Here is a 12,411-nt window from a genome sequence, read left to right as displayed (position 1 = left end):
CAGGGTTAAAAACAAGTTTAAGAGCCACTGCTGTAGAATGTATGCTGTGTAAAGTCGTAATAATTCATGATTATGAAATGGTGCCTGGGTTTGAATCCCAGCTCTGCCTCTAACTAGCTGTGAAGCTTTGGAAGATACTCAACTTCTTTGTGCTTTGGTTTTTCCAACTGTGAAGTAGGGATAAAAATAGTACCTACTATTAATTAAACAAGGACCTAAGAACTGTGCCTAATACATACTAAGTACTGTGTAAGTACAAATATCAGCGCTGACCCTGTTGTGAAACATAGTCCACATTTATATTTGTCTTCAGTCTCTCCTTTCCATACCCCCTTTGGATTTCAGGTTTTCCTATTACTGTCTCATCGCACAGCCCACCTGGTGATCACTCTTCACCAGGGCTCCAAAATTAGCCTTGCCTCCTGTCCTTCCTCCAGCAAAACACTCACTTCAGTGCCCAGCATTTCAGCCAGGTATAAGAAGTAAAACAGATTGATGAAGTGAATTGCTTTAGTAGTGAATTCTTCTTAAACGCTTAAATTTAAAAAGAAGATTTGTTAATCCAAATGGCCTTAATTTGGGAGATTTCATGTTGTGAAAGAAAGTGAAGAATGTTAAGTAATGAAAACATTATGATTTAATGTGATGTGTCTCTAAGATTAAATTTATAAGCAACATATTATCCTTTTTAAAAAGAAAAGACCCTGGCATGCTATTTGCGAAGTTCTTGGAATGCCAGTGAATTTGCAGTCTAGGGCAATAGTGGTGCCGTGTGCCGCTTTCATTTTGGTGAACATTTGTCATGTGCCTGTCCTGTGTGTGACAGCGAGCTATATATACACAATAATCTCATGCTGGAGTTGTTAGGAGAAGACTCTCCTTGAGGAACAACTGATGGATGATCTCAGCTATTTGGCAGAGACTCTAGTGTTTTCTAAAACATTGATATTAATGCAGCTGGCGAGTGGGAGAAGGGCTGTGGTCAGAAGGGGCTTTCTTCAGGTTTGTGTATGTATGTGTATGTTTTCTGAAAGGAAAGGAGTTATTTGGGGGTATTATTTATGGTTAGGTCCCAATTCTGTGATCTTCTGGGTCTGAAGTAGAGGGGCTGCCTTATTTGGTTTTTATATTCAACAGTATTTTCTGTGTATTTTGTTTTGTAGCAATAGTATACTGATATTATTAATAGTTTTATCTTATAAAATTTGGAACTGTGTTTCCAAAATCCCTTCTAAGGTGAATAATTTATTCTGCATGTTTTGAAATATCCAGATACAGCCAGTGAGGAGAAGAAGGGAAGATAGGAAAGGAAATAGAATTGAAGTCAGAGAGGTGTGGAAAAACAGTGATTTTTCAAAAAGGAAAGAGTACAACATCTCCTTTGGAGATAAACAAACCTCAGATTAGTTTCAGTCTCTCTGAATTACAGTTGATTCATCCATAAAATGGAGAGAACAACACCTCACTTGTGGGGTCACTGTGAAGAGGAGATGAAATAATGAAAGCATTTAAAGTGTCATTTGGGGACTTTCCTGGTGGCGCGGTGGTTAAGAAGCCGCCTGCTAATGCAGGGGACACGAGTTCGAGCTCGAGCTTTGGTTCAGGAAGAGCCCACATGCCATGGAGCAGCTAAGCCCGTACGCCAAAATTACTGAGCCTGTGCTCTAGAGCCTGCGAGCCACAACTACTGAGCCCGCGTGCCTAGAGCCCATACTCCACAACAAGTGAAGCCACCACAGTGAGAAGCCCGCTCACCGCAAGGAAGAGCAGTCCCAGCTCGGCGCAACTAGAGAAAGCCCACACGCAGCAACGAAGACCCAACGCAGCCAGAAATAAACAAATAAAATAAAATAGTGTCATTTAGCATTTAGCAAAAATTAGGCTTTTAATAAGGATAGCCTTAAAAAAGAAGGGGTGATGGGGACTTCCCTCGTGGTCCAGTGGATGAGACTTCGTGCTCTCAATGCAGGGGGACTGAGTTTGATCCCTGGTGGGGGAACTAGATCCCACATGCATGCCACAACTGAGAGTCCGCATGCCGCAACTAAAGGTCCCTCATGCCGCAACAAAGACCTGGCACAGCTTAAATAAAATAACTAAATAAATAAATAAATATTAAAAAGAAAAAGAAAGAAGGGGTGATGACTAGTTGCCTTTGCTGGGTCAAAGATGGCCGTCAGACAAAGTAGATGAAGAGGATTCCAGGGCATGGCAGAGACAAAAGACATCACTGAAAGGTCTCTTACTCCATGAAGTATAAAGGTGAATTCAAAGAGCAAAGTCAGAGCCCAAGTTTTCAGCCTAAATTGTACAAAACTGAGGAAGGGTGGAGACTAAGAATGAAGTAAGTGTTAGTTGGTATATAGTAAATATTTGTTTGAAAATTTATTGAGATGTACATATATAGAGGGAAATATAGTTGTATTTCTATTGAAACAAAATATCTTGGGCTCTTAGAGCTAACATAGGAAAAGTCATTAAAGAATTCCTAAGCATTGATATAACAAATTAGTCCAAAGCAGTGCATGGAATGCTTGGAAAGCATGATAGGAGGAACTTCAAGAGGGCATTTTTAGTGGTGATCTTTTCTTTATTCTTAGATCTTTAAAAAGTTCTTTGGGGGCTTCCCTGGTGGCGCAGTGGTTGAGAGTCTGCCTGCCGATGCAGGGGACGCGGGTTCGTGCCCCGGTCCGGGAAGATCCCACATGCCGCGGAGCGGCTGGGCCCGTGAGCCATGGCCGCTGAGCCTGCGCGTCCGGAGCCTGTGCTCCGCAACGGGAGAGGCCGCAACAGTGAGAGGCCCGCGTACCGCAAAAAAAATAAAAAATAAAAAAAATAAAAAAAAAAAAAGTTCTTTGGTCTCCAATTTAATGCTAAATCATTTTCCCTTGCAAGTAAATTTAACTTTCTGTTAAAATAGTGGCTACAGAGTTTCCATATAGGAGGGTTTAGAGTAGGCAGTCTGGTTGAGGAGAAAGGACAAGGAAGAGGACCTTGAAGTTAATTTTCTATGTTTGTTAGGGTGACTACAGCTGCATATGACAGAAAAAAACAAAACAACAGTGGCTTAAACTAGAGATGAGTTTATTTTTCTCTCACATAAAAGTCCATAGGTGAGGTGAGCAATTCAGAGCTGGCATGGCAGCTCTATAACATCATCAGGAAGCCAGACTCTCTCTAGTTCACAGCTTCCTTCCTCTTACTATGTGGAACTCATCATAGTACAATGAGGCTGCCAGAGCTCCAGCTATCATATCCACATTCAGGGAACAGAATGGAGGAAGAGGAGAAGAAGGGTGATTTTCCTACCTTTAAGAATTCCTGGAAACACTACACATTTCCACTTGCATCTCACTAGCCAATACTTAGTCACAAGGTACATGCAAATGCAACCTTTATCTAGTCAGCAGTGAGACTACCCAAAACCCGGGTTCTGTTATTACGGAAAGAAAGAATGGATTTTGGCAGATAACCAGTAGTCTCTGACACAGTTTGCATGGTACTTTATTTTTTACTTTATTAGAAAGCAACACAGTTTGGAGCACGGGGATGGAAGGCTCAGGAGGAATGTCTCCAAGGGGGAAAAAAAAAACTTATTATGTAACATGCCTGACTGCACTGAGAGATGTTTCACAAACATCTCACAGTTTTCTGTCAGAAAGCCTAGGGGTGAATCAATCAATGATTCACTTGCTAAACAAACAAAACAAACGGGAGACTACGGCTTTATATCTGTCAGCCAAATGAGCTTGCTAAAACTAAACTTCAGAACTGGCCAACTTTCCCTTCACGTCACAAAGGACTGGGGTAATCATGCTCACTGCATGTTTATTCCCAAAGGGAAGAAGGGCAGAGGTGAGCCAAGCTCACCCAGTTATTCTTCCCAAATTCATCAACCGGGAAAGTCACTCTGCCTCCCCAGGAATGGAGTAAGTTAAAGAGCAAAGAGAAGCCAGGAGTTTGTTTAGGGAAGCCCTTTCTTTAAAGAAAACAGAATTAGGGAAAGCCATTCTTCTTCAGGCATTATGCAAGTCATTTAACCTCTTTTGTGCCCAATTCCTAAACTGTAATCTTTCTTCCAAGGATATGCAAAAATAAAATATATAAGATGTTTTGAAAATGAATATATGCCCTATAAATAGCTAATAACAAGTAATATTTAGTGAGCATCTAGGAGGTACCAGGCACTGTTTTAAGCCCATTACATGTACTGATTTAATTCCCAAAACAACACTGTCATTACCCCCAACTTAAAGACAAGGAAACTGAGTCCCCAAGTTTAAGTAACTTGCTTAAGGTCAGATAGTGGAAGAATGTGATTTCAATTGCATTCTCAGTGATTCTGTTCAGTAAACTCTAAATCTGAGGGCACTAACATTATCCCCATGGCCTGGTAATCAATAAAGTTTTTAGAAATTAAAGTTGGATGTTGCTTACTTTATCTATGGCCGTGTCAACAGTGAGTTTGTTTTCTTGCTTCTATGGATTTTCTAGCTAATTTAAGACAGAGTCATCTCAGGACAGTTCCTTCAGTTACCCTGCCTTCCCCTCCCTCCCATGGGTCTGGAGTAGATGCTCCCTATCTATGATCCTTTGTTGTATATGTTGTGTTATGTTGTATGATAACAGCTCCCTTTCCCACTGGGGTCGCTTAGACAGGGGCTGTGTTTTCTGTCTCTGGATGGCAAGTTGTAAAGTTATTTACACTTTTTAGATACAATAAGAAAACCATACTTTATTCTTTAAAAATTTTTTTAATACATTTTATATTTTAGAATAGAGTTAAGAAAATAGTTGCAAAGAAAGTACAGAGTTCCTGACTACTTCACACCCAGTTTCAATATGTTCCCCTATTGTTAACATAGTAAGATGCATTTGTTACAATTAGTGAACCAATATTGATACATTATTCTTAACTACAGTCCATATTTTATTCATTTCTTTTTTGTGATGGGAACAATTTAAGATCTAGTCTCTCAGCAACTTTGAAGTTTATAACACAGTATTGTTGTCTATAACCCCTGTGCTGTGCATTAGATCTCCAGGATTTATCTACTGGTTGCAAGTTTGTACCCTTAAACAGTATTTCTCCAATTCCCCCTTCCCCCAGGCCCTGGTAACCACCATTCTACTCTCTGTTTTTACAAGTTCAGCTTTTTTAGATTCTACATATAAGTGATATCATACAGTAGTTGTCTTTCTCTCAGCATAATGCCCTCAAAGTCCATCAACATTGTTGCAAATGGCAGGATTTCCTTCTTTCTCATGGCTGAAGAATATTCCATTGTGTATATATACCATATCTTCTTTATCCCTTCATCCATTGATGGACACTTAGGTTGTTTCCATGTATACTTTATTCTTACAAACTGCTCTGATCTCTTTACCATTCCCCAACTGCTAGGTAGGCATGGAAAACAAAAAAAAAATTTAGTCTGTTTTAAAACTAATTCTGATCCAGTTATTTAAGTAACTCTTTAACTCTGTCTCTTTGAAATCATTGTTTTATGGTTTCAACCCCTCTTCCTCTGCTTACTTCTAAGATGGTGTCTGGCACACAGAGCAGGGTCCCACATGAACTTGTTGCATTGTGGGAGTTGAACTCTATGACCCTGAACTGGTCATTTTGCAGGGACTGGCATCACCTGAAGTATGTCTGTCTCATCTTATTCTTGGTTATCCTGTTGGCAAAAACTACTGATGTATGTAGCTGATAATTTCTTGGTCATTCTTTCTTGGCTTGGTCAGAGCCTAGAGGCCCTTCCTGCTATCTCAGCCTTCCTTGAAATCTTACTTTCACTACAGACTCCTTTGAATATATGAGATATTCTCAGCCTGGTCCAAGGCCCAAAGCATCCATCCATTAAGTCTTTGTTGGAGTGATTACACCTCTGCTGGGAACATGGGCGTACCAATATCTCTTCAAGGTCCTGCTTTCAATTCTTTTGGGTATGTACTAAGAGGTGGAATTGCTGGATCATATGGTAAGTCTATTTTTTATTTTTTGAGGAACCATCATACTGTTTTCCCCAGCAGCTTTACCATTTTGCATTCCGTGAACAATGCATAAGTGTTCCCAGTTTGTTTGCATCCATACCAACACTTGTTATTTTCTGTCTTTTTTTTTTTTTGGTTTGTCTTGGGGTTGTTTTTTTTTTTTGATAGCAGTGATCCTGTTGGGTGTGAGGTAATACATCATTGTGATTTTGATTTGCACTTCCCTAATGAATAGTGATGTTGAGCATATTTGCGTGTGCTTATTGACCATTTGTATATCTTCTCTGAAGAACTGTCTATTCAAGTCCTTTGCCAATTTTTGAATGGAATTGTTTGGTTTTTTGTTGTTGGGGTCTCTATACATTCTGGATTGTAATCCCTTATCAGATATAGATATGCAAATATTTTCTCCCATTGCATGGGTTGCCTTTTTACTCTGTTGATTGTGTCTTTTTTTTTTTTTTCTTTTTGCGGTACATGGGCCTCTCACTATTGTGGCCTCTCCCGTTGCGGAGAACAGGCTCCGGACGCGCAGGCTCAGCGGCCATGGCTCACGGGCCTAGCCGCTCTGCGGCATGTGGGATCTTCCCGGACTGGGGCACAAACCCATGTCCCCTGCATCGGCAGGCAGACTCTCAACCACTGCGCCACCTGGGAAGCCCTGATTGTGTCCTTTGATGCACAGGAGTTTTAATTTTCATGAGGTCCAATTTGTCTATTTTTTGCTTTTATTGTCTGTTCCTTTTGTGTCATATCCAAGAAATCCCTGCCAAATCCAATATCCTGAACTTTATGCCCGTGTTTTCTTCTAAGAGTTTTGTAGTTCTGTAGCTTATAGTTATATAAACTATAGCTGTAGTTTATATATATATATTTATATGTACATTTATAGTTATATAATTTTACATTTAAGTCTTTGATCCAATTTGAATTAATGTTTGTATGTAGTATTAGTTAAGAGTCTAACTTCATTCTTTTGGATATGGGTATATAGTTTTCCCAACATCATTTGTTGGAAAGACTGTCCTTTCCCCACTGAATGGTCTTATCACCCTTCTCAAAAAACATTTGACCATGTATGTGAAGATCTATTTCTGGGCTCCCTATTCTATTCCATGGATCTTTATTCCATTACCATACTATTTTGATTACTGTAGCTTTGTAGTAGGTTTTGAAGTCAGGAAGTGTGAGTCCTCCAATTTTGTTCTTTTTCAAGTTATTTTGGCTATTTGGGGTTCCTTGACATTCCATATGAATTTTATGATAGATTTTTGTATTTATGCAAAAAAAAAGTCATTGGGTTTTGATAAAGATTGCATTATATCTGTGTATCACTTTGGGTGGTACTGACACTTAACAATAGTAAGCTTTCCAATCCATGAACATAGGTTATTTTTCTGTTTATTTATGTCTTTAATTTCTTTTAGCAATATTTTCTAGTTTTCATTGCACAATTCTGTGTTATCTCCTTGGTTAAGTTAATTCCTAATTATTTATTCTTTTTGATAGTATTGCAAATGGAGTTGTTTTTGTAATTTTCTTTTCAGATGTTCATTGTTAGTGTATAGAAATGCAACTTATTTTTTTGTGTTGACTTTTATCCTGCTACTTTGCTGAATTTATTTATTAGTTGTAATTGCTTTTTTGTGTGTGTACATGGAATCTTTAGGGTTTTCGACTATAAGATCATAACATCTGTGAACAGAGATAATTTTACTTCTTCCTTTTCTATTTGGATACCGTTTACTTATTTATTTGTTTAACCTACCTAATTGCTTTGGCTAGGACTAGTACTATGTTGAATAAAAGTGATGAAAGTGGGCATCTTTGCCTTGCTTTTGATTTTAAAGGAAAAGCTTTCAGTCTTTCACCACTGAGTATGATTTTGCTGTGGTTTTTTCATACATGGCTTTTATTTGTTGAGGCAGTTTTCTTCTATTCCTAGTTTGTTGAATTTTTAAATAAAAGGATGTTGACTTTTGTCAAATGCTTTTTTCCTGCACCAATTGAGGTGATCCTTTATTTCTTTTTAAGAATATGCATTTCCTTTTCCCTTTTGAAATGTCATAGGAAAGGCCACGGGGCTTGAATTTGCTGTTTCTCATGACACTATAATAAGTCCATGGCTAGCATGGTGCTAACAATGCTGCATTTACTGTCTTTTCAAAAGTAGTATTCTTATTATTAATTAATTATTATTATTAATTTTGGTTAAGTTTAAATTTTTTCTCAGTTATGAATTAGAGTCAATTGGACAGCTGATTTCATGGTGGAAAGCCACAGCCCAGCTCAAATGGTGGAAAACAAACAAACTTCTCAGAACAAAGCTTTCAAAATGGAAGAATGCATAAAATATCCTGACAATAACAGTCTTAGGTCTGTCTCACCCAGAGAGTGAGTTCTTGAGGGGAGAAAACATCTTTTCCCCTTATCCCCAGTTACCTGGAACTGGAGATTGTTGTATAGTAAACACTTAATAAAACATCTTGGAGGGTATCAAAGAACAACGGTGTTCCCCTTGCCCTTTATTCCCTCTCCTTTCCCGAAGAGAGATTGCATCAGACTCAGTAACTTTCATAGTGTTAATTTATTGTGAAGTATAAATATGAAAGTATCCAAGTTCTGCAAATAGTGCAAAAGTGAGCAATTGTGCATTTTAATTTGACTTAGTATTGTTGAATTGAAATATTTAGATTTTGGTATGAAGAGAGGATTGTACTTTTTTTTTTAACCATGTCACTATTGATTATTTTCTTATTCCAAAGCTGTATAGGCTCATGCATTATTTAATTCTCAAAAGTTAAGTTGATAGGCTGTCTGAGGGTAGATGTACAAACTGTAATATAAAGCCAGAATTGGAAAATAGAGGTACTTTGACTAACTTTTCAAAGTAGGCTTTATGTTATGAAAAGCATCACAGTACACTGTGTAAAAATAAAATTAAATGAAGTATAATCTATGAGTGACACCTGCTTTATAGACTCTCAATTTGATGACCAACATAACCTAATTTAGCAGAACACTTGACCCAAGTATTTCACTGATGATCAAGTAAATTCTGATGAAAGGTCAATGGTATAACTACAAAGGCCAATCTATTTTAATTGCCTAAGGTTTAAAAAAAGCCCTCTTCTCAATTTACAGTGACTGTGGGAGTCATTTTACTGCTTACACAGTGATAAAGGGCTTGTATATCATGAATGTAGCATAGTGGATAATCAGCAAAACTTTAAGACTAAATTAATCAGCACTTTGGAAAGTTTATTCCATGAACATAGGTAACATGTCCTGTCAAGGCAAATGATTGCTTCTTTGATTATAGAAAAATACTAATAAGTTTTCACTTTTTCTTTTTAATGTTTTACTGGAAAGAATTTAGGTAGAGATTCAAACATAGTAAAATTTACTTTTTAAAAAAATTGAGAATCACTATGTTGTGCACCAGGAACTAATATAGCGTTGTAAGTCAATTATACTTTGAAAACAAACAAAAAAACAAGCAAGCAAGCTCAGGAAAAGAGACTGGATTTGTGGTTACCAGAGGCAGTGGGGGGCAGGGGAGGGTGTTGGGGGAAGGATGAAAGTTGTTAAGAGAGTAAATCCTAAGAGATCTCATCACAGGGAAAAATTTTTTTTTCTTTTGCGTCTATATAGAATGATGTATGTTCACTAAGCTTACTGTGGTAATCATTTCATGATGCATGCAAGTCAAATCATTATGATGTACAACTTTTAAACTTACACAGTGCTTTATGTTAATTATATCTCGTTGAAACTGGAAGGAAAAATGGATAGCAAAGTATACCTGCTTTAGGTCTGAAAATAAATAAATACATAGAGTAATTGATATTTAAAAATAAATAAATGAAATATAACTCTTCTTTTAAAAAGAAAAAAGTGAGGCTTAAATTTGATAATAATGGTATTTTTGAAGTACAAATATATGAAATATATACTAAGTTCAGAACAGATTCAATATTTAGCCTTTGAACTGATAAATCATATCATATTCATTTAACATATTCTCTAGGTCCCATCTTGACTTTTCTTTCTCTCCTTCCCAAGGCTTACTGACTTTTTTTTTATATTTTAAAATAACAATTTTAAAAGTAATGAAATTTTAAGGTGCTTTCTGATTCCTTCATGTTATATCTTAATAGTATCATTAAAATCAAGATGTCAAACAACATTCTTGTGTTAATTCTGGACTGTTAGGAGTCAAGGTGGCACAAAAGGAAGGACACTAGAGTGCACATCAGATAGGATGATTAAAAACTTTGCTGAGTCACTAACTAGTTGTTTGGACAAGTCACTCTTAGAGCCTTAATTTTTGTGTCAATACAATGATCTCTAAGCTAGAATGCATAAATAGGGGACATGTGCATTAGGCACAGTGAGGAACTATCCATACTTCAGAAATCAGAGCAATTTCTCTAAACATAGTTGGATGATATTGCATTTCAGGAAGACTGGGAGGGATCTTGGACAACCTAACTCATGAGATAGCTGTTTTCTGAGCAGTAAATTGAGGAAGCCCAAGCATGCCTCACTGACATGCCCTCACTCAACAAGGTAAGGAGGTGTGGGATGGTGATGGGGAGGAGAGTCTCTGGGGATGTTGAGACTTCCAACATGTCTCTCTCCCACATAAAATTTACAGGCATCCTGAGGGATCTAGGTGGGACCCATAAATATAGGAGAGAGTTCTGATCCTTGGACCATTTTTGGCGTTGCACTTTCTGCTACATAATACTCCTGTTAGGACCTCGTCATCCACTGTGGATCAGGCAGGGTTACAGGTAAGCTTAAGAGTGGTCTTTACAGGTCTTCCCTGGTGGTGCAGTGGTTGAGAGTCCGCTGCCGATGCAGGGGACATGGGTTCGTGCCCCGGTCCGGGAAGATCCCACATGCCGCGGAGCGACTGGGCCCGTGAGCCATGGCCGCTGAGCCTGCGCGTCCGGAGCCTGTGCTCTGCAACGGGAGAGGCCACAAGAGTGAGAGGCCTACTCGTACCGCCAAAAAAAAAAAAAAAAAAAAAAGAATGGTCTTTACAGCTGTCCTCTTCCCTAATTGGACGCTCAGTCCCAGGGACTCTCACTACCACTGTAAGCTTTAACACTTAGTGTCTAGCCTCCTAGGTATCTTGTATCCATCTCTTCATTTGAGATACTATGAGCTTGGACCAAAATGGAATTTCTCAGCAACACTGAGAAATATTTAGTGAAATAATATGATTTTTTTGTATGAATACTTTGGAATCAATTTATACTTTATATATATTTTTTCCAAATTTTCTATATTGGAAAATGAATATTAAACTATAGGAATAATTCATATAGTCAGATATTCATATGGTCAGATTTACCATGAGTTGCATCATCTCTGGGTTGACAAAGTTCTTTGATACTTTATTTAGTATTATATTTGTTGGGAACCTACTCAGTGCAAGACAATCTAATTGCCTTTTGATATCTTATAATTATCTAATTGGTTTATAATATCAAAAATAGAAAAAATAGAAATTACGGAAGTACAGAATTTGCTTTCCTACAAAGAATAAGTGAACCACAGGATACTGTGACATCTACTAGTTCAGTAGTTATGTTTTATTAGTCAGTACCTAGAGGAGTACTTAAAGCCATGTAAGTTGGTTGCATTTTATTTGGCAGCATAACCACAGATCAAGTTGTCCCTTTAGTCCTTTGGGTTCAAGAGGCAGATTAAAAAATATTTAATTAACTTATTTATTTGGCTGCACCGGGTCTTAGTTGAGGCATGTGGGATCTAGTTCCCTGACCAGGGATTGAACCTGGGCCCCCTGCATTGGGAGTGTGGGGTCTTAGCCACTGGACCACCAGGGAAATCCCAGCAGAATGTGATGTTAACTGTCACTTATTAATCCAGACTTGGAAAAATTGCTTTTAAAAGTCATTTATTCATCTGCTAAATTAAACTTGCAATATCAGTGATAATATTTGATACTTATACAGTACTTTACAGATTTTCGAAGTATTGCAACATTCATGATTTCATTTAATCTTCACAACAATTTTGCAAAGAAGACAAGATAGTAACTAACTCCATGTTATAGATAAGAAAAATGGTGTCTTGAAATGTAAAGTGACTTGTGTAATATAGTCTGGCTAGTCAGTGGTAGAAGGGAACTAATTTCTAAGTTTTTTGATTTCTAGGTGCAGTCACAAGGTATTATGGACTACATACAGACAGAGGGAACATATTAGAGCACACTGCTATTTTTTTTGTAGAATAAAACAGTACAATTTCAGAGATGCCATGAATCCTGTCCAGGATGGCATAAATAGGCAAGGATTCAATCTGACTGGGTAAGCTATGGTAAAAATAGCCTTAATTATAATACTTTTAGTCAAATGTCAGGATCTTTGTTCTTGGGGG

General features: G+C 37.7%; 1 protein-coding gene across 3 annotated transcripts in view; it reads left to right on the top strand.

The window, feature by feature from the left end:
- The first annotated feature begins 10,732 nt into the window (after window positions 1–10,732).
- The window catches only part of FRRS1 (ferric chelate reductase 1), an 83,232-nt gene continuing 81,553 nt past the window's right edge, over window positions 10,733–12,411 (top strand). For all 3 annotated transcript variants that reach the window (XR_013824204.1, XM_079899567.1, XM_079899566.1), the window contains exons 1-2: window positions 10,733–10,796; window positions 12,189–12,341. The gene's annotated coding sequence lies outside the window, so the exon portion shown is untranslated. The remainder of the gene's footprint in view (window positions 10,797–12,188; window positions 12,342–12,411) is intronic.

This window comes from Stenella coeruleoalba, assembly GCF_951394435.1.
Source record: "Stenella coeruleoalba genome assembly, chromosome: 1".
NCBI classification, from domain to species: domain Eukaryota; kingdom Metazoa; phylum Chordata; class Mammalia; order Artiodactyla; family Delphinidae; genus Stenella; species Stenella coeruleoalba.
This window is presented reverse-complemented; position numbering and strand designations above follow the sequence as displayed.